Source organism: Diabrotica virgifera, chromosome 6, assembly GCF_917563875.1.
Source record: "Diabrotica virgifera virgifera chromosome 6, PGI_DIABVI_V3a".
NCBI classification, from domain to species: Eukaryota; Metazoa; Arthropoda; class Insecta; order Coleoptera; family Chrysomelidae; genus Diabrotica; species Diabrotica virgifera.
In genome coordinates, this window is record NC_065448.1 from 224,743,911 (window position 1) to 224,768,137 (window position 24,227).

A 24,227-nucleotide genomic window follows, 5' to 3' on the forward strand; every position below is an offset into this window, starting at 1 on the left:
ACCACATTTAGATTATGCATCATGTGTTTGGTCACCTCAATATAACTGTCATATTAATAAAATCGAACAAGTTCAGCGTAAATTCTTACGTTATTATGCTTATAAGATGCATCTCACTGGTCAAAGTTATGAGTCTTTACTGCAAATTATTCGACTTGACTCATTACAGAGTCGTCGTCAACATAAAGATCTTTGCTTCTTATATAACTTAATTCATGGTCATAAATTCTGTATCCCACTTTTAAATAAAATTGGTCTACATGTACCTTCAAGAACCACCCGTTCTGTGACCACCTTCCACGAGGTCATTAACCGCACAAATTATGGTTCAAGTTCCTATCTCTCTAAAACTATTAAATTAGCAAACACATTATCTCCGCAAATTGATTTCTTTGTGAACGGCTTTACTGCGTTTTCCACACAATTACATTTATACTTAACTTAATGTTCTAATTTCAAGACTGATTTGTCAACTACTGTTATTGTCTTTGTTCTAGGATAAGTTGTATTTGTCAATTTCAAAATGTTCTAGCTCTCAATTGTTAAATGAGAGCAAGTAATTTTATTCTTTATTATTGTTTGTTATGTATTTACCAATTTTGTACCTACTTGATCTTATTTTTCTAATTTGTGTGACATTTTAATTGTATCATATACTAATGGACTTCGGTCCGTAAATAAATAGTAAAATGAAGAGGACTGTATTTCCTACTATTTATTTCCTGACAGCATATGTCTATCACACACCGTTTAGCGGGGGTGGCGCCCCAAAGCTGACAAATTTTTAAAAAAGATGTTTTTAAAAAAATTATTTTTCCCTAACTGTACTGAAAATTAAGAATAAACCCTGCGACAATTAATCACAAATAAGTGGCTGATTTTTTGGTATAGGTTTCATTTAAGGGCAATGGCAAATTTTTTAATTACAGGGTGTTACATTTTAAAAAACCCCTTTTTATACCATCTGAACCGCCTATGCTAGAGTAAAAAAACTTTCAGCGATTATCCATGTACTGGTGTTATTTACAAATTTCTATAATGACCCTCATTTTTTTCCGGAACCACCCCAAAAAAAGGAGAATTAATAAAGTGATTTTCTTGGAATCCTTCACACACCGTGCCATTTATTAAAATACTTCATGTATTATTTTGTGCACGTTCTTATTACCCATACATGGACACCAAAAGCTATTTCTTGATGCAAACCCTGTAGCCAAAAAAAAAAATAAATAAAGGGGGGGTTGAAAAAAAATATTTTTTTTTTGCTTTTTGGGCCATATGGACATATGCTCCATCGATAGGGTTTTTCATAAATATATATGATTATTGCAACATTCCTGCGGAAAGTACCCCTATCCTTGAAAATAAACTGCAGAAACTACCCCTATCCCTTGGAGAGCATGTTTTTACGATTTTCTCATTACCTATGCATATTTTTAAAACAAAACTTGTACAGAATTAACCTTCGGAGTACGGAGATTATTTGACTTACTTAGATTACGAAGATGGGTCAAGCGTGACCCATTCTCATTTTATTTATAAGGATGTTTTAAATAGTCAGTATTATTAAACAGTATCTTTAATTCAACAAAAAACAAAAAAAATCCTAAATTATTGTATTTAAATTTTTTAAGATGGTTACTCATGGGCATATTCTAGTTCGCTCCGGCGGCCAGATTTTAATACCTTACAGAAAACGGGCATAGGTAAATTTGCTCCGGCCATATATTTGAATACAGTGGAACCTCGATAAGTCGGATTAATCGAGACTGCGGCCGATCCGAGTTATCGAAAATCCGAGTTAACCGGAGAATATAGTAAAAATTAATAAAACACGGTATACTTACAGATAAACTCCATTATAATTGCAAAAACATGAAGTACATAAAATATGCACAATATGTACATCTAAATTAAGTACAGTTGTATACAGTATTGTTTATTTCTTGGTAAAAAACTTGGTCAAAGTGAAAAAATGTTTGTTTTGTCTGATGAAAATCGGTTCGGGTTAGCCGGACTTCCGGTTATCGGAGGCCGACTTATCGGGGTTCCACTGTACGTATACCCGTAAACAGAGACGGCTGCGATTTACGTGTACCTACAAACATATTGAAAATATTCTTCGAAATCCGAAGACCGGGTCAGGACTGACCCGGCATCATAGATGTTACGTAGAGGAAAAACTGTAATTTGCATGTTCACGAATTATATACGAAAAAATAGATTGAAACAAATAAGGAGAACTTACGATCAATCGGATTTGTAAAAAAATTATTTCATAAAATATTAAGAAATAACTGAATTTCGGGTCACGCTTGACCCAGTCTTCGTACTCCGAAGGTTAAAGACCACTATATTCTCTTCAAATAAGGTCCTATGCATTTTTTTCGTATAAACAACCGTTACAGCACAGTGGCACCGTAAACCTGAGAAATGCTTTGGCAGGCTTCAGTTTTTGTTTTTTTTTTCGTCACCTATTCATATTATGACCTATGCATATTTTATTTTCTTTGCACCCTAAAGCCACAGTGGTGGCCCAAAATAAATTTTTGATTATTTTCTTTATTAATTCTCCTTTTTTGGGGTGGTTCCGGGGAAAATATGGGGATGTATTATACAAATTTGTAAATAACACCAGTACATGGATAATCTCTGAAATTTTTTTACTCTAGCATAGGCGGTTCAGATGGTATAAAAAGGGGTTTTTTAAAATGTATCACCCTGTAATTACAAAATTTGCAATTGCCCTTAAATGAAACCTATACCAAAAAATCAGCCACTTATTTGAGATTAATTGCCGCAGGGTTTCTTCTTTATTTTCATTACAGTTAGGGAAAAATATTTTTTTTTTAAAACATCTTTTTTAAAAATTTGTCAACTTTGGGGCGTCACCCCCGCTAAACGGTGGGTGATAGGCATGTGCTGTCAGGAAATAAATAGTAGGAAATATAGTAGAAATTTTTTGTAAAACATACAGGAAGGGCTACGTTTCGCAAAAACCACCAATTGCCTCTTTAAAGCGATGAAAATGTTAGTCTCATAATAAGCACCCCTTGATATACCAGAAAAAAAAAATAAATAAAACCGGACTTGTGTCCATTTTGCGAGGTTCAACCTGTGTTTCCTACCGTATAAATATTTTGCTTATTCTAAACCCTATAAAAAGAAAAGTGTAAATTTTAATATCAATAACAAAACAATAATAAAGGAAAATACGAAAACTAACAGTAAATAAAACAACAACTATTTGACATAGCCTCCACCAACTCCAAAACATCTCCACCCTATAATTCTTTATAAGCGTTTATTAGCATGTGATTCCTGGGGTGATTCCTCTGACGTCATTAATGATTGCTTGTTTCAAATCTTCAATATTTACAAGATAAATTCTTTGTTGGGTGCTTAACATTGTCTTATCGAAAAATAATGACAATTCGCAAATTATTTATCAGAGTTGACAGCTACTAAGCTGCATTGTAGTTTAGCAACACTAGATTATTGTTACGATTTCGAACTTAGTGCAAAAATTTATAGAGATTTACATAAAATTGGCTACAAAATTAAGCAGATTTTGAAAAACTTTAATTTTACTTCGTTTTATGGGGTTTTAGAACAAGCAAAACTTTTTATCAAGAATGACATTTTTCGCTAAAATTGAAAATAAAGCAAGTTTTTCCTCTTGGGCACCCCATCCGTGGACACACTGTATAAGACAAAATCATTGAATTAACTTTAACACAATCAATGAGTTTTTTCTTAAAAATAAAAGTCTTTGGAGAATATTTAAAATAGTCTGGTAGCTTCTTCTAAAACTTTTAAAAATACAAGATTTCATTAAACTATCCCTCTTGGTTCTGTAAATAATACAATGTTTCTGGTTGATTGACCTAAGATCTAAGAAATGTTACTCAGATCTGAATTAAAAGAAACAAATTTAGCAAAATAAAATAGAGCCAAATTATTCAGGATACAGTGAGGACATTTGAGTTGGAATAAATTCATTATCTCGAGAAGTTGCGAATTTGGAGAGAAATCCTGAGACAGGTCGATTTTTATTTTTAAATTATGACTTTTTTACATATATATCATACTAGTGACGTCATCTATCTGGGCGTGATGACGTAATTGATGGTTTTTTTAAAATGGGAGTAGGGGTCGTGTGATAGCTCATTTGAAGGGTTATTTAATTCTCTATTCAGTAATATAAACGTTAACATAATTATTTATACGGGGTGTCCAAAAAACATTTTTTTGTATTAAATTAATTGAGACAAACAGAAGAATGTATGTAATTAATTTATTTCAAAATAAATTTGAGTGCTGTCAGAAAACAGAAAGATGTGTAATAAACATTGTTCTCGCTTAAATTCAATGTTAATAAGCTGTCACCCACCTGTCTCTTAGCAGTTTGAACATTGAATTTAAGCGAAAAGCAATGTTTATTTGTGAAATAAACATTATTACCTATTTTTCTGGCAGCAGTAAAATGTATTTTGAATTAAATAAATCGCTTACCTATATTCTTCTTTAAAAAAAATTTTTTTGTACACCTTGTATAAATAATGATGTTAATGTTTATACTACTGAATAGAGAATTAAATTACCTTTCAAATGAGCTATCACACAACCCCTACTCTTATTTAAAAAATCATCAATTACGTCATCACGCCCAGATAGATGACGTCACTAGTATTATATATATGCCAAACAGTCATAATTTAAAAATAAAAATCGACGTGTTTCGCGATTTATCTCCAAAGTTGCCCATTCTCGAGAAAATGAATTTATTCCAACTCAAACGTCCTCACTGTATATAAAAGTCATTGACAGATAATGAAACTATTGCTTAACAGATAAGTACTCAGCATAGTTAAAATCAGTGTAAGTCAACAACAATGTAAAATCATGTACATTCCTGGATTTTTAAGCTTTTGCAATCCTTAAATTTGACAGATTTTTTTTTCTTTGGAGTTGTATGACTACGGGCCCTTCAAGGCTCATTCGCCGATAATTTGACAGATTAAAAAGATGTATTATTGAAGCCCAATAATCAAAATATGGCTTGATTATGGTCCTGTACACCTTTACTTTATAATGCAGATATAGACAAGAGCAAATATATGGGACGCAAAATCTAGTTTTGTGTAAGAATTATTTAGTTATGTACTGAAGGTAATCACTAAATACTAGACTACTATCTAGATGATTCTCCACTAATATTCACTAGGTATATAGCTAGAATTTGAATTTGCAACAACACAAGATGTACTTAAATATGCTTTTCTTGAATATCATAATGGTCCAACAGTAGTTGTAGCTTAAATAATGATATACACATATTGGCCCCAGTGTTTCCCTCTTGGTATTAATCTTCTCCCATTTTATAAGTTTTTTGTCAAGTTTGGAACATTTCTTTTCTGTCGGCCCTATGTGTAGGAATCTTTTATACCATAAGAATTTAAAAATTAGGCCTTATCTCTTTTTACACATTTGACTATATAGGATTACACCTTGTTTATTCATAGGAATTTTAGGTGACTTATCAATCAATGTTATGTTGTCATCTAAATGATTGTACATTGCAAACATTCCACATTATGCATGTTATTGTAATTGAAGCAATTGTATAAATAAATATATAAAAAGTACTAAACGTTTTTTGTTTTATGAATTACTATGCAGGTATGCTCAAAAAATTTACATTCATAATTACATCGCAAATTTACATAAGTACTCTTCGATAAATATTTTAACAGTACTTGATACCAAAAGATTGTTATATACAGGGTGATTGATGTGTGATAAAGTTCAGCAGATCCGCTATAATAATAGATAGCAATAAAAGTTAATATCAAGAATTGTAGGCAACTTTAAGGTTCCCATTACAAAATTAGTTATAATATTACAGGGTGTTTGATAACCTAGTGTCACATCAAACTTGATTTTGCAAATGGAACATCCTGTATTTTATTTTATATTCGAAATCTTATTCACTTCTCTATCATAACAATAACAATATTAAGTTTTGTTATGTTATACAGGGTATTTACACAGTTATAACTAATTTTCTATGAAAATTGCTACTAGTTAATGAGTTACTCCCTGTACATTTTTTAAATATCCCTATATCTAAGTTTATAAGGTTTTGAAATATTTTCATTGTTCAAAGCAAATTATTATTAAGTAGGTGTCTAAATTTTTAAAAAATTTAAGTAAGCCATCACTAAATTGTCTAAAACTGACAGTTCACCATTACTGATTATTAATCCAGTAATAAGTGTATAATCGGTTCGCTAAACTTAAACACAACTAGCTAGTGATGTTAGTAAGTATTTTTTTTTGTTTTTGGCCAATTTTGCCAAAATTATTAACTAGTTATTTAGTAACTGTTTATTAACTGTTTAGTAATTATTTTTTTTTGCCCATTTTACCAAATTGCCAAAATTACTTACTAAAATCACTAGCCAATTGTGTCTTGAGTTTAGCAAACCGACTATAACAATGTGTCAAGTAATTAAAGAAAAATAATTTATTATTAATAAATTTTACAAAAAAATAAACAACATTCACAAAAAAAATTAAAACCTGCTTTTATTTCATTGGTGTTTTTTATACATAACTGCAGCTGCAGCAGTGATGTTAAAACTATTCTTCAATCTTTTAAAGCTTGTTGTAGGTTCATTTGGTACCTTTTAGGAAACCGTTCATGATAAATTTTTCTGATAACGCATTTTTATTACATTCTAATTTAGACACCTAATTAGTAATTTGCTTAAAAAATGAGAATATCTCAAAAACTAATAAATTTAGATACAGGAAATATTAAATAAAAATTACAGTATAGATGGCAATTTTCAATAGTGACAAAATATAGGGTGTTCTATTTAAAATTACTAAGAAAATAATCTACTTACTTACCCTGTATTCGAGGTAAAGAAAATTAGCAATATCCATCATTTTTGAAAATTTTGGCATCAATAAAGAATATGAAAGTAATAGGCCATTGTTATTGTGCTGATTTCTATGATTTGAATGAATCAAAACATAGGAGTTGAACTTGTTACGATTTTTATAGAAAATTGGTTATAACTTTATAAATGCCCTGTATAACATAACAAAACTTTATATAATTGTACTGGGGAAGTCAAGAAGATTTTGAATATAAAATAAAATACAGAGTGTTCCATTAAAAAAAACATAAATTTGGTCTGCCAGACTATGTTGAACACCCTGCAACATTCTAACTAATTTTATAATATGAACCTCAAATGGGTCGAAATTGAATTTTTGTTATTAACTTTTATTGCTATCCATTATTATAACGGATCTACTGAGCTTTATCACACTAAACAATCACCCTGTATGTTTCTATAGATTTGTTCGTAGTATGATCAGCAACAGTTGACAACCGTGCTAACTATGAACGTGCATGCATGTGAATGTTGGTAATGGTTGCTGATCGTACTATGAACAAACCTTATAGCAATAGCAAAGCTATGTCCTTTTTATCACCATTTTTTTTTTACTTTTTAACTGTTTTTTGTAATTTTTTTTGTTTATCACTTTGATGTTAATTACACATTTAGTGAATAGGCTCCATTAGATTGTGAATATAAGGAACACTTTTGAACTAAGCAATTACTAGTTAATTCAGTACACCTTATAAATCCAGATGTATTTAAAACCTTTGATACAAAATCAACTTGTTTGTCTAAAAGCAATATCTTGTTTGCTTCTTTTTGTTGAATCAATAGATTACAATATTACTGTATAAAACTAGTCATACCATAATATATTGTAATATGTATATACATTTTTTTTTGTTTCTAGGATGTAGCTTCAGTAACACACATTTCTTATTTGTACCATTAAGGACTTTTGTAACAATGAACCAGAAAACCCTTACAAAAAATGATTATATTAACCTTTTCTTTCAGCTTCGTAGGTAGTACAATATTTTCTCAACTTTTACTTAGCATAAACAACAGTTCAAATAAATAATATGATTCCCAGTTGATTCTGTGTGTCCTTTAGCAATCATGTCTGTGCCAGATCTTTGAAATTACTGTTTAGTTGACAAATTTTGTATTTTTCACCTTGTACAAATTGTAAATATATTCAATAAAGATTTCATTCATAATATTTTATGTTTGTTCTTTTACTTTTTTCGTTTTTATAATAACCTTTCCATTTTATTTTTTTTTCTTTTTGAAACACTCTGGGACAAAATTAACGCCTTAAAATGGACTATTTTTGATGTCTGGGATTTCCTAATCCTGTTGTCCGATTTAAGTGATTTGTTAATCGATTATAGCCTTGCTGTAATAATATTGTTGTTAAAGAGGTAAATTTTCATGCATATGGATGGGTCATATTACCCATATGCGCGCCAATGGTGAATATTAAATTCTTAGGCGTGTGTCAAAAAATGTGCATAACTACGTCTTAAAACCCACCAAATTTTATTTGCATATCTCAATCAGTTTTATAGCAATAAATGTAAATAAATCGTCAATTTGAAATAAAAATTTTAACACCCCCTATAAACGAAGCATTTGCAGACATACATTTATAAAGCAAACTGTCATTATTTTTTTATGCAGAATTGGGTCTAGGACGTTTCATCGCCGCCGTTTCGATGCCGCCAGTTCGATGCCGATGCCGGCCGATTCATCGCCAGTCAATTAATCGCTATCTGATATATTTCCGAATTTTCGACAGTTACAATTATTAGTTATTTTTAGTATTAATTAGGAATTCTAGGAAATGCGAGATATGACGGCGATGAAATGGACTGGCGATGAACTGGCGGCATCGAAACGGCCGGCGATGAACCGGCGGCATCGAAACGTCCCATTCCGTGCAAAATTACCCCTTAAAGTTTGCATACTTATTTAAAAACACCCTGTGTTGATGAAAAACATGGCTAGTTGTTAAAGTACCTAACTTTTTTATGGTCCAACATAAGCGAATGAATCAAAAAACAGTATGTTGAAAAAACATGAGGCTATAGTTGGGTTTTAATTTCAGTATTTTATAAATGCTAAAATATTCCACAGGGTGATCCAAACATTGATAAAAAACAATCATACACCCGGTATCATCATCGGTGCTACAGCCCTATGAAAGAGCCTCGACCTTCCCAAGTCTATTACACCAGTCAGTCCTATCCATTGCCAACCTTTGCCAGTCTGCTGCGCCTATTTTTCTCCCATCCTCATCTACACCATCCGTTGTGACATAAGGATTCTTCTAGGAGGGTTGTTATGCTGTGATCTTGCTAGATGTCCTGCCCATCTTAGTCTTCCTATTCTTATAAGAGATAACTTTAGATTTCGTAACTATGGATTTTTACGGGGTTGGGTAGTTAACCCAACGCCAAACCCCCTTTTCGGAGGGCCATTTCACCCGCTCTCGTCAGTTCCCAACCCAACTTTCCACCCGGGGTTGGATACCGGATCTCCAGATTGGGTTGCTTGGTTAACAGGGGGCACCAATGTGAAGGTGAGAGTCGGATTTGAGTAGAAGAGGCTAAGTAGAGTAAACTGGAATCAACTCCATGTTTTTGCATTATACCCTCCGGTATACAATGAAGATTTACCTATTTAGCAACAATATTCTTACAGCGATATTGTTAAAGAATAAGGCTATAACATTAAAAAAATCACTTAAATCAGACAACAGGTTTAGGAAATTCGAGTCATCAAAAATGACCCATTTTTAAGGTGGGCAGTTAATTTTGCCCCAGAGTGTACCTAGAAGTGAATTTATGATTTGTACAAGATAACTAGGTATGAAAAGAAATTTTTCTTTGATATACCTAGCCTTTGAGGAAGTACGTTAAGAAGCATTGCTTGTTTCTTTATCTAACTTCCTTTTGTTGGATTAAGAAAGAACTTTGTTGAACATGCGATATTTTATTCACTACTAGGTTTATCTGAGTAAAAATTCAATTGCACATAACTCTTCAAATATATTACTATCTTTCTTGGGTTTGCTTCATTATTTAGATCCTATTGGAATAACAAGTGCAAAGTAGACATTTGTGCTGTATTTATTTCTATCTTTTTTGGTTCTTTTATTATATCTCTGTTTTGTTATATAAAATATACAGGGTTAGTTTTTACTGTGACATTGGTCAATAATACCATTATGGTACAGAATATCCAAAAAAAAGTTATTTAGAAAAAATGTAGGCAATCATATTCTCCAGACTCAAAAAATATTCTGAGGGTGGTTAATAACTGCGTGATACATCATATACTTTTTTAAATAGGACACCCTGTATATTTTCTCATATTTAGATTTCTCTGATAATCCCTGTTCTTACAATACATATTATTTAACACTACTATAATATAGGGTACATAACAAGTTGTGACCATTTTTATTTCAACATCACTATGGAATGAACACCCTGTATATAAAGAAGGCATACATAATTAATTGTTCATTTTACTTAATAGTTAATCTAGTTTTCAAATTAAGTTCAACAGAAATCATTGAGGAATGTGGGTATTTTTAGTTCTCTTAAATTTTGGGAATACTGTCGAACCTGCTTATTGGAATAGCCTTCGTGCCAAGCAAAAGTATTCCTATAACCGGAATATTCTAATAACAGATCTTTGGTGGCTAGTAGAAAGGTTTCAGGACCTCAAATTTCTATTCCTTAAAGCGGGATATTCCTTTAAGAGGTATTCTAATAAGCGGGTTCGACTGTACCTTCAATTTTTGTAAGTAGAAATAACTTAGTCTTGCGTAATAATACCACTAATACAAAAGATAATAATTACTAATATGCAATGAATTTAACAATTATGTTATATTAAGGAAATAATTCATAATGCATTAAATGTTCAAAATTTCAACCTCCAACATCTATGCAATTTGGTAATTGATATTCAAATAACAGAGCCACATTTCTTAGCTATGAAAATTAATATCATTAAAAGCTCCTCTTCTCTGTCAAATAATCTGATCTTGTTGGAGGCTTCTGGTAAACAAGGTTTTTCATATAGCGTCGCATGAAAAAATCAATTTTTAACAATCCCAGTGATCACAGTGGCCACATAGTTGGTACTCCTCTGTCTACCCAACATGCAGAAATGATATTATTTAGTTAGATGATTGCGAATAAGCACAGTGTGATGAACTGGAGCAGCATCATGTAAAATTCACATTCTTTCCTGAATATTAAGTGCAACATTTTGCAAATGATTATTCAGAAAATCCAGATCTGTAGCACTATTCACACAGCCGTCAAAAAAATATGGGCCAAGCACATAGTCCTTAACAACACTACCTTTTTACAACATTTATAGACCACCTAGTTTGACTATGACTGTAAGTAGTGATTGCATGATGCATAGAAATGCATTTTATATTTATGGAGGATTTTTGTTGCCCAAGTTTGACTAATGTCATACTAAGTGAAATTTCACAAATGCTTTGAAAGTAAAGAGTTTAGGTATACGAAATGCTTCATAAAAATTAAAGAGTATCATAAAATGCAATCTTGAAAAAATAAAATAAAGATTGTATATTTAAACAATATGAAAAAATCACAATTTTGTTTTGTAGTTCACTCTGTGTATTCGTCAAGGATTTCTGTTAAACTTAAGTTGAAAACTAGAACACATTTTTTTTATGTAAAATGAATCCTTATTTATTTATGCCTTCTTAATATAAACAGTGTGTTTATCTCATAGCAATTTCGAAATAAAATGGTCATAACTTGTTAAATACCCTGTACAGGAGTACAAACCCCATATTTAATCAATATTGTAAGAATAGGGATTATGAGGGGAATCTAAACATAAGAAAAAATTGTGTTTGCTTTACCACATAGTTAAGAATTTGGAATACGATTCAAACCTAGAGAATATCATTGCCTACATTTTTCTAAATAAGTCTTGGATATTCTGTACCATAATGGAATTATTGAATAATATCGCACTAAAAACACACCCTGTATATTATATAGATACATATACATAATGTATATGTTACAGTTCAAGTTGATTCTCAGTTACTGAAACGAGCAGTAAAAGTTGATTTTAAAAATTTAAATCAACTTTTACTAGTTGGAGTTGACTCTTCCTGGATCGATTCAGTAAATGTTGATTATACGAGAATCTCAAGTGCATTTTTGATGAGTGTGCGTTTCTTTGTTTTGACCGTTTCAACTACTTATTAGAATAGTCTGTAACGTCACCCCCGTTAGGTAAATTATTCTGATTCGATTTTTTGCACAAACTTACTCAAAGAAATACATCCGTATAACAATCCTTATAACAAATACACAGGGTGTCACGCGGTACCGCTGTCGAAAAATTGTTTAACCAATTTCAGTAAAGTCAGTCAGTAAAGTGACTCTTTATTGAACGAGTCTGATATTACGAGCAGAGGAACAGACTTGTTTGATAAAGAGTATTGAGGTGGTGCGTACAAAATTGTATCGTCAATCATAAAAAACACTTACTTACAACTTTGAGAAATTTTTTTTAATTTTAGACGAAATAAAAAATTCGTATGACAGTAATGACAGATGACTTTTGCATGATGGCCGGTATTGATGTTTAATCGATAGTTATCAATATTGTATACCTACCTGTAAAGTTTTGATTTATTTTGTATGAATATAATTGCGAAACACTACAGAATTTTACTTTTTGACATAAATTTTATTAATAATAAGATAAATTTTGTACAATATTTTTAATACTTAAAGTAAATAAATTTTAATTTCACTCAAATAAATAATCGATTGCTGCCATTGACCACTTACATTCAATCTCGGTTAATTTGATTAATTATCGCGGCAGGTAAAGTAACATTCTTCTTTCAATACAACAAAGTGTTACTTTACTGCCGAAAATGAGGGCAAATGAGTACAATAATGAATGATTTTAGTGACATTTGGCGATAAACAATGATTTTAAACAAATTCGCAAAAATATGTAATTTTTTCACTTCGTACAAATTTTTTTTTAGATCCTTTGGGTCTTTTTTCTCTAAAATTGACTGTTGTCGAGTTATTAGCGACTTAAAATTTGAAAAACGCCAAAATAACCATTTTCAAGGTTTAATAACTCGGTTAAAGATAATTATTGTGAAAGTCGAGCGAGCGGCCGTGGAGTAGGCGTGGGTTCGAGCCCTGCTAAAGACAAACCATTTTCATTTCCAATAATGACACGAGCCATCTCACCGTGCCTCGGAGAGCACCTTAAGCCGTCGGTCCCCCTGGGCTAGTGTACATCGACACTAGTTACTTCAAACAGGGTTAAAGATGTAATTGGCGCCGGAACTGTCCGAAAGGCAAAAATGCCATACGATATTATATATTATGAAAGTCAGAAACTAAAAAAAATCAAAGATTAAAGCTACCTCTATAAGATGCTGAAGAAATTTTTGTCATTATTTCATTAATAAGATATTATTTTTAATCATCAATAATGAGCGCTAACCATGTATTGAGGCGGCCGTCAATGTGAGTGCGAGTGAGACCATTGGACGGCTGGAATGGTGCATCTCTTTAGCACTCACCATTGACGGCCGCCTAATACACACTTAGCGCTCATTGTTAATAATTAAAGATAAAGCTTAGTAATAAAATAGTGACAAAAATTTGTGCTGGATCTTGTAGAGGGGACTATAAACTTTGATTTGGTCACTTTCTGACTTTCATAATAATGGATTTTAACAGAGTTATTAAGCCTTGAAAATGGCAATTTTCGCATTTTTCAAATTTTAAATCGCGTATAACTCGACAACAATCAATGTTAGAGAAAAATCACAAAATACCTTTTTCTACGAGCGTGCAAAAATGTCTACTTTCGCGAACGCGTTTTAGTTTAGAAAGTATTACTTTTCCGCACGCGTTTTACTTTTCCGCACGCGTGTTAATTTAGATATGTTAATATGGCCTTAAAGTAATTATAATACATACAATAAACTAATATTTAGATATTATTTACTAATTTATTTCAAATATATCTTATTGTGTTCATGTTTTAATGAAATTAACGCGAGAATTCGATGAAATAAAATAATTTTGACATAATATTCGAAAGTCAAATCAGTAGACAATAACAGTGGTTTTGAATCGTCGTCATGGAAACCAAGATCGTCGTCATGCTAACCAATTATGCTGAAAGTTTGGTTTTGACAACCTTGTCAAAGAATTAATTTGTGTATGTATTTTCATATTAATTAAATTAATTGATTAAGATTTGGTCATTTTTTAAAGACTCGTAGAAAAAATATTGTTCTCAACGCTTGCAGAAAGTCTCTTTTCCGCACTCGACTGCTTGCCGAACTCCCGCTTCGCGTCGTTCGGCAAACTGCAGTCGCTTGCGGAAAAGTATGACTTTCTGCACTTGTTAGGAAAATAACTATTTTTGCTCAGAATAACTCAAATGATCTAAAAAAAACTGTTCGAAGTGAAAAAATTATTTTTGTAAATTTGTCTAAAAAAATTGTTTAAACAATTTATCGATCAAGGTACTGCCTGACACCCAGTAGATTTGTTATAAGGACCTCTTTTTGAGTAAGTTTGTGCAAAAAATTCGAATCGGAATAAGTTACCTGACGGGGGCGACGATACAGCCTAGACTAATTTGAACATATTCAGTAACATTTAATTTCTAGAATCGGCTGTTTGTGTGAATCAGAATCAACTTTTACTAAATAGCATTGGGAAGAGTATACTTTTCCTAGTTGGAGTCTACTTTTACTAGTAAATGTTGAATATAAATCTTCATTTTATATTTATAATCAACTTTTACTGAAACCAGCCGTTAGAGTTAACTCCAACTAGTTGGAGTCAACTCCAACTGGATAATCAACTTGAACTGTAACATATTATATGTATATTTTTTAAATATTTTTTATTTACTTAAATATATGGGAAAACCATAGAAGTTTACAAACTAACAATTTCAGTTGGTGTATCAATAAATAGTAGTAATAAAAGATAACAAACAAATCATATGTATATTATATCATAAAGTGTATACCTACATGAAAGAATAAAGAAGAAACTAAAATTTAATACAGTCAATAAATATTGCATGACATAGTTTGGTCTTGAAAAATATATGGTCAATTAACCTTGTAAATTATTTAAACAATTTTAGGAAAGAACAATTTTTATGATATTTTTAAAAAGAGTTTTGTTAACAAAACATAGGATTAGATAATTTACAGTTAAATTTGCCATAACAATAAAGTAATAAATAAAATTGCAGTTGTGTTCACTTTTACAATGGTTGTAACAATTATTGAAAATTAAGAATTCTTAGGCTTATTACGGGTATATTTAAAGCCTCAACGGGCTTTATCAAATAATTGCCGCTAAATCCGTTAAATTGTTAATAATTTAAAAAGACTACCAAACCCAAAATAAAGTAAATAAAATTGCAGTTGTAGGTTCACTTTTACAATGGTTGTAACAATATCTATTGAAAATTAAGAATTCTTAGGCTTATTACGGGTATATTTAAAGCCTCAACGGGCTTTATCAAATAATTGCCGCTAAATCCGTTAAATTGTTAATAATTTAAAAGACTACCAAACCCAAAATAAAGTAAATAAAATTGCAGTTGTAGGTTCACTTTTACAATGGTTGTAACAATATCTATTGAAAATTAAGAATTCTTAGGCTTATTACGGGTATATTTAAAGCCTCAACGGGCTTTATCAAATAATTGCCGCTAAATCCGTTAAATTGTTAATAATTTAAAAGACTACCAAACCCAAAATAAAGTAAATAAAATTGCAGTTGTAGGTTCACTTTTACAATGGTTGTAACAATATCTATTGAAAATTAAGAATTCTTAGGCTTATTACGGGTATATTTAAAGCCTCAACGGGCTTTATCAAATAATTGCCGCTAAATCCGTTAAATTGTTAATAATTTAAAAAGACTACCAAACCCAAAATAAAGTAAATAAAATTGCAGTTGTAGGTTCACTTTTACAATGGTTGTAACAATATCTATTGAAAATTAAGAATTCTTAGGCTTATTACGGGTATATTTAAAGCCTCAACGGGCTTTATCAAATAATTGCCGCTAAATCCGTTAAATTGTTAATAATTTAAAAGACTACCAAACCCAAAATAAAGTAAATAAAATTGCAGTTGTAGGTTCACTTTTACAATGGTTGTAACAATATCTATTGAAAATTAAGAATTCTTAGGCTTATTACGGGTATATTTAAAGCCTCAACGGGCTTTATCAAATAATTGCCGCTAAATCCGTTAAATTGTTAATAATTTAAAAGACTACCAAACCCAAAATAAAGTAAATAAAATTGCAGTTGTAGGTTCACTTTTACAATGGTTGTAACAATATCTATTGAAAATTAAGAATTCTTAGGCTTATTACGGGTATATTTAAAGCCTCAACGGGCTTTATCAAATAATTGCCGCTAAATCCGTTAAATTGTTAATAATTTAAAAAGACTACCAAACCCAAAATAAAGTAAATAAAATTGCAGTTGTAGGTTCACTTTTACAATGGTTGTAACAATATCTATTGAAAATTAAGAATTCTTAGGCTTATTACGGGTATATTTAAAGCCTCAACGGGCTTTATCAAATAATTGCCGCTAAATCCGTTAAATTGTTAATAATTTAAAAAGACTACCAAACCCAAAATAAAGTAATAAATAAAATTGCAGTTGTAGGTTCACTTTAACAATGGTTGTAACAATATCTATTGAAAATTAAGAATTCTTAGGCTTATTACGGGTATATTTAAAGCCTCAACGGGCTTTACTAAATAATTGCCGCTAAATCCGTTAAATTTTTAATAATTTAAAAAGACTACCAAACCCAATGCAAGAAGCATACGAGGTTTGGTTTATCGAGGTCCATAAAACACAAAAGAATTGTATTAATTTAATGACTTGCATATATTTAACTATTACAACATTACCACGAAAAAGCAATCAAATACACTCCTTGTCAAAAATCGGGACACCTTAAAAATCGGTCATTTTGATGTGTCGAATTTCTTAAACTTATTGTCCGATTTAAGTGATTTTTTAATATATTATAGCCTTATTCTTTAACAATATTGCTGTAATAATATTGTTGCTAGACAGAGTGTATCAATAAAACTGTTTTTTTTTTCTCAAAGTTCGCCACACCCTGTGGAATATTCTAGCATTTATAAAATACTGAAATTAAAACTCAATTATAGCCTCAGGTTTTCTTAACATTCTGTTTTTTGATTCATTTGCTTATGTTGGATAATAAAAAAGTTAGGTACTTTAACAACTAGCCATGTTCTTCATCAATACAGGGTGTTTCTAAATAAGTGCGACAAATTTTAAGGGGTAATTGTGCATATAATAAATGACCGGATGCTTTATCAACATATATGTCCTCAAATGCTTCGTTTCCGAGATACGGGATGTTGATTTTTTCTTACAAACTGACGATTTATTTATCGCTCTAAAACCGGTCGAGATATGCAAATGAAATTTGGTAGGTTTTAAGAGGTAGTTATTGCGCATTTTTTAACATACAATTAAGAATTTTATATTCACTATTGGCGTGCATACGGGCAATATTACCCGTCATATTATAAATAATATTGCGCGGGTAATATAATCCCCGCAATAACTACCTCTTAAAACCTACTAAATTTCATTTGCATACGTCAACCGGTTTTAGAGCAATAAATAAATCGTCAATTTGTAAGAAAAAAATCAACATCCCGTATTTCGGAAACGAAGCATTTGTGGACATATGTTTCTAAAGCAAACAGTCATTATTTTTTCATGCAGAATTACCCCTTAAAGTTTGTCGCACTTATTTAGAAACACCCTGTATTGATGAGGAACATGGCCAGTTGTTAAATTACCTAACTTTTTTATTATCCAACATAAGAAAATGAATAAAAAAAACAGAATGTTAAAAAAACGTGAGCTATAGTTGGGTTTTAATTTCAGTATTTAATAAATGCTAGAATATTCCACAGGTTGTGGTGAACTTTGAGAAAAAAACACAGTTTGATTGGTACACCCGGTACATAATGACAATGTCCCTGTTTAGCAACAATATTATTACAGCGATATTATTAAAGAATAACATCATATAACATACCTATTAAAAAATAACTTAAATCGGACAACAGGCTTAGGAAATTCGAGACATCAAAAATTACCCATTTTGTGGGGTGCCCGTGTTTCGTGCCGGTCATTACAAACACTGATTTTAAAGGATTTTCTATGCTTTTTCAGTAATGTTGTTTCACTTTTCCTTTCCATATAATTTGCCTGTCTTCACCTTTAATATTTAAAATTAAATAGCGATCTTACATTGTTTATATTGTTTTTTGCATATTGCATATTATGCTGCTTTTTATCAAAAGCAGTTGTTAAACACCTGTAGATACCAAAGAGCGTCTTGGGAAAATCTTAACTTCCCTGGTATATATACAGAGTGATTGATTAGTAGGGTAGAGCTCAATAGCTCCGCTATAGTAATAGATAGCAATAAAAGTTAATAACAAAAATTTTAGCCACCTTTGAGCTTCACATTACAAAATTAGTTAGAATATTACAGGGTGTTCGATAACACAGTGGCAGACCTAACTTATGTTTTTTTAAATGGAACACCCTATATTTTATTTTATATTCGAAATCCTGTTAACTTCTCCGTCACAAAAATATAAAGGTTTGTAATGTTATACAGGGTATTTACAAAGTTATAACCAATTTTGTATGAAAATCGTAACAAGTTCAACTCCCTGTATAAATAAAAATAAGCACAACAGCAATAGTTTATTAATGCCATATTTTTTTATTTATTGTCAAATTTTTTAAGAATTATTGATATTGCTAATTTTCTTTATATCAAATACAGGGAGAGTCAAAACGCAAGTACATTATTTTCTCAGTAATGTTAAATGGAACACCCTGTATTTTATAGCATTATTGAAAAGTAACATTAACGTACTTTAATTTTTATATAATATTCCCTATGCCCAAATTTATTAGTTTTCGAGATATTTTCATTTTTCAGAGCAAATTATTTTAGGTGTTTAAATTTATCTAAATTTTAAGTAAGCCATGACTGAATTGACAATTGAAGATTACCGATTATCAATCCGGTAATCAATGTAACACTGTAGCAAATAAAGAAATAAAAATAATTTATTAGTAATACATTTTACAAACAAAAACACAACCACTACATGCAACATTTTTGAAACAATTAAAAACTATCTTTTTATGTAAATGCAACAAATAAACAAAGAAAATTAGTAATAAATTTTACAAAAAAACACAAACACAAAATACAATATTTTGTGAAGACAATTAAACACTACTTTTGTATGTAAATGTAACAATGTAACAAATAAAGAACGAAACATAATTTATCAGTAATACATTTTGCAAAAAAACATGTTTGAAAAAATTAGAAGCTACTTTTAATAAAATATTTTTAATATTTAATTACATAAGGTGTTCAAAATTATCTCCTAACACATTTATGTACGCCTAAAAACGATCATTGAATGAGCTACTTACTCTACGGAGCATTTGTAAATTAACACATCGAAATACACTTTGTATTCTATTTTTCATCTCATCCCGTGTTGTTGGAGGTATTTTATAAACTTCATTATTAACGTAACCCCAAAAAAATCAGTCCAGTTTATTAAATTTTGGTGATGGGTGGCCACGCTACTGGTCCATTGAAAAATGAAAATATCTCGAAAACTAATAAATTTAGACATAGGGAATGTTATCTAAAAATTAAAGTATGGTAATGGTGATATAAAATACAGGGTGTTCCATTTAAAATTACTGAGAAAATAATGTACTTGCGTTTTGACTCACCCTGTATTTGATATAAAGAAAATTAGCAATATCGACCATTCTTGAAAATTTTGACAATACGTTAAAAAATATGGCATTAATAAACCATTGTTGTTTTGCTAATTTTTATTTATACAGGGAATTGAACTTGTTACGATTTTCATATAAAATTGGTTATAACTTTGTAAATACCCTGTATAACATAACAAACCTTTATATTTTTGTGATGGAGAAGTTAACAGGATTTCGAATTTAAAATAAAATATAGGGTGTTCCATTTAAAAAAACATTTAAAATAAGTTTGGTCTGCCACTGTGTTATCGAACACCCTGTAACATTCTAACTAATTTTGTAATGTGAAGCTCAAAGGTGGCTAAAATTTTTGTTATTAACTTTTATTGCTATCTATTACTATTGGGACCGTGCAAGTTCGGCAAAGCGACCTCTATTTCTACGCTCTGTACTTTTATTCGCACTTTTAATTATATTGGCCAATTATATTAGTCCTGGTTGCTGGATAATTGTCAAGACCATAGTCCAAAAAAATAATAAGAAGAAAAAAATAAGATGCAGGTTATGTTTAGCAAACGTAAACAATTGTATGTAGTAAATAAAATCCGTTATTAAAATGCAGTATTGCAAGCAAAATACAATTAATTAAATTTACCTTTATATAATAATTGCATATCATATCAATATTGTGGAGCAATATATAATTTTTCTAAGTCAATGACAGAAGGTATGAAATATACGTCAATTTGACAATTTCAATTGACAATATGAATTATTTAAGATAGTTGCAATATTTCTCCGCGACTCGCGCACGGTCGTTTCTCGTTTCCCTTTCCAAGTACTTGCACACCGCGAATAGCGGAGCTATTGAGCTTTACCCTACTAATCAATCACCCTGTATACACTGACCGGCAAAAAAAGTGGCCACCCTATAACTTTCCGGAAATAAAAATGCATTGGAAGTTTTATGCACTGTTTCATATTGTATACTCAACATTTTTCATTTAAAAAAAATGGCCATGGCTGCTTGATTCATTAGCATAATTTATTTTTAAAAAGCTACAAAAGAAAATAGTGTAATATCGAAACGAATTACGAACAATAAAAATTACGACTGAACTTGAACAAAATTGTCTAATATCGGGTATTATGACCTACAACATCAATAACTGTTTGGATACGAATTGGAAAGGAAAGGAACAAATTTTGTTTTGAAGTTCTGCAAGACTTTTTGGCTGGTCTGGTTGACTTCTAACCCTACGATGAAGTTCATTCCAAAGTGTTCCTGTTTTAACGAAATTAACGCGACAATTCGATGAAATAAAATTATTTTAACATAATATTCGAAAGTCAAATCGGTAGACAATAACAGTCGTTTTGAATCATCGTCATGGAAACCAAGATCTTCTTCTTTGAGTGCCTCTCCTATCGGAGATTGGATATCATTAGGGCGATTCTAATTTTATTTACTGCTGTTTTGAACAATTCGTTAGTGGTACAGCCAAGTTAGCTAGGTTAGTAAACCAAGATCGTCGTCATGCTAACTAATTATATTGAAAGTTTGGTTTTGACAACCTTGTCAAAGAATTAATTTGTGTATGTATTTTCATATGAATTAAATTAATTGATTAAGATTTGGTAATTTTTTAAAGACTCTTAGAAAAAATATTGTTCCTAACTCTTGCAGAAAGTCTCTTTTTCGCACTCGACTGCTTGCCGAGTTCCCGCTTCGCGTCGTTCGGCTAACTGCAGTCGCGTGCGGAAAAGAATGACTTTCTGCACTTGTTAGGAAAATAACTATTTTCTACGAGCGTTCAAAAATGTCTACTTTTGCGCACGCATTTTAGTTTAGAAAGTTTCACTTTTCCGCACGCTTGTTACTTTTCCGCACGCGTGTTAATTTAGATATGTTAATATGGCCTTAAAGTAATTATAATACATGCAATAAACTAATATTTAAATATTATTTACTAATTTATTTCAAATATATCTTATTGTGTTCCTGTTTTAATGAAATTAACGCGACAATTCGATGAAATAAAATTATTTTGACATAATATTCGAAAGTCAAATCGGTAGACAATAACAGTCGTTTTGAATCATCGTCATGGAAACCAAGATCGTCGTCATGCTAACTAATTATATTGAAAGTTTGGTTTTGACAACCTTGTCAAAGAATTAATTTGTGTATGTATTTTCATATTAATTAAATTAATTGATTAAGATTTGGTAATTTTTTAAAGACTTAGAAAAAATATTGTTCCTAACTCTTGCAGAAAGTCTCTTTTCCGCACTCGACTGCTTGCCGAACTCCCGCTTTGCGTCGTTCGGCAAACTGCAGTCGCGTGTGGAAAAGAATGACTTTCTGCACTTGTTAGGAAAATAACTATAGTCGAAACCCACGTTTGAAAAGTTAAATTACTGTTTGATTAAATGTTTTCAACTTAAAAGGTTAACAGCGACTACAGAAAACAATAACATAAACGTCAAAACCAAGTCACAAACTGACAAAATCAAGCACACTTGATCGCGATAAATATATAAATTGAGACCCAATATGAAACAGTGCATAATGGTAGGGGAGCAAAGTATGCTAAATGTGCAGTCACTCGAGCGTTATGGGGACCTATTGGGTTGTGAAAAGTAGGTCCTAAAACCAAAAAAAGTTAAGTCAAGTTTTCCATTTTAGTGGGGACTTTCCATTTTTAATTTAATTTTCCATTTCCAACAATCGTTTTTTTTTAGATTATAGCGCCATTTATCCATAATTCGAAAAAATTTCTCGAATAAAAGTTACTTATTTTTACGTAAGGAATCCAAATCTGCAGTAAAATATGGGGGCTCCCATTTAAGATTTTAAAGTAACCCCCCGCCCCACCTCCGTGGGTGGTCGTGTTTGGAGCCATTCGATAGATTTTTTAAAAATATTGAATAAATCTATATTTCGCGAAATATCGCGGGATTCGTATTTAAAATATTTACCCCCACCCCTCTCCGTGGGAAGTCGTGTTTGGTATCATTCGCAGATTTTTAAAAAATATTGAACACGTATTTTTTAGTTTTTCGATCTGTCATTCATTTCGCGAATTATTCGCTTTTCTCTTGTGAAACTTTGGGACTCGCCCATTTCCTTACGCCCCGCTCAAATCATCAGATTTTTTAAATATGTATACACTGTTTTGCATGTACTTAACTTACGTTATATTAATTTGACAATTTCGAGTTTTTCTAGGGATAGTTTTTGTTATCGGCCCCCGTTAACGAACTCCCCTGTATCAAGAGCCAATATATGGTAGAGGTACAGCTGGTTCCTAAAAAAACTGATACGACTCTTTATTAGCCAGACTATTTGTTTTTTGTATGGTATTGTAATAAAAATTAATTTAATCATTTAAGCCTACTTATATTCTAAATTTACGTGTTATAATATTCATGAATACATTTTTAAATTTTGTGTGGTATGTTTACAATTATTTTTAATTTTATTACCTAAGCCTATTTAAAATTTAAATTTACAGGACGTTACATATTTGTAAAGACATTTTAACGTCTGCTTATTATTTGAAAGAATAATTTCATTTCAATTAATAGGTAAAGGGCAATTTAGATCAACTAACTCTTCATACATTATTTTAATATTTTGTCTGTACTGTCCACACTCCAATATGAGGTGCTGTAGATCTCCAATTCCACCACAGGCGCAATATGGGTTATCACTGATACCTATGCTGTGTTTGTATGCTGGGGTTAGTGATATGTTAGATATGTTATTATGTTAGATACGACTCTAAAAGCGTATTTTGTAGAAATTTGAGCAGTGTATTTTGAAGGATAAATACTTATTATTTACATATTGTCGCTGTCACTGCCAGATCTTAACATTTGTCAGATAACTTATTCTGTTCAACCTCAAAAAAATGGCTCCAGATGCTAGCAAAGAACTAAAAGCAAAAATTGTAACGAAATTAGAAGATGGTTGGTCACTATCTGCCGTAAAGAACCATTTTAACGTAAGCAGTACAACAGTTTTTAATATTAATAAAAGTTGGAGAGAATAACAAACTCTCGAAAGAAAGCAACTGGAAGACCAAAAATATCTACCGCTCATGAAGATCGTACGCATTTGGAGAGATTAGAAGAGAATCCTTTTGAAGATGCGAAAACTGCAAGAATTCATAATATCAAAATTTAGACCTAATAATTATTACAATTTATGAATTAACATATGTAATCAGTTGTTTGTTTGTTTATTTTATTATTTGTCTGTCATAATAATTATATTTAATATAATGTCAAACCAATCAAAAACACTGCTCAAAATGTTCAAATCTTACTAAGAGTCGTATCACTTTTTTTAGGAACCAGCTGTACATTTTCAGT

The 24,227-nt window shown here is 30.9% G+C and overlaps 1 protein-coding gene and 1 long non-coding RNA gene across 3 annotated transcripts in view; one reads left to right on the top strand and one right to left on the bottom strand.

Moving 5' to 3' along the window:
- Positions 1-24,227, top strand: part of LOC126887284 (cyclin-T) — a 100,982-nt gene that overhangs the window by 16,319 nt on the left and 60,436 nt on the right. The gene's annotated exons all lie outside the window — the stretch shown is intronic.
- Positions 1-24,227, bottom strand: part of LOC126887286 (uncharacterized) — a 31,387-nt gene that overhangs the window by 6,694 nt on the left and 466 nt on the right. The window lies entirely within an intron of this gene.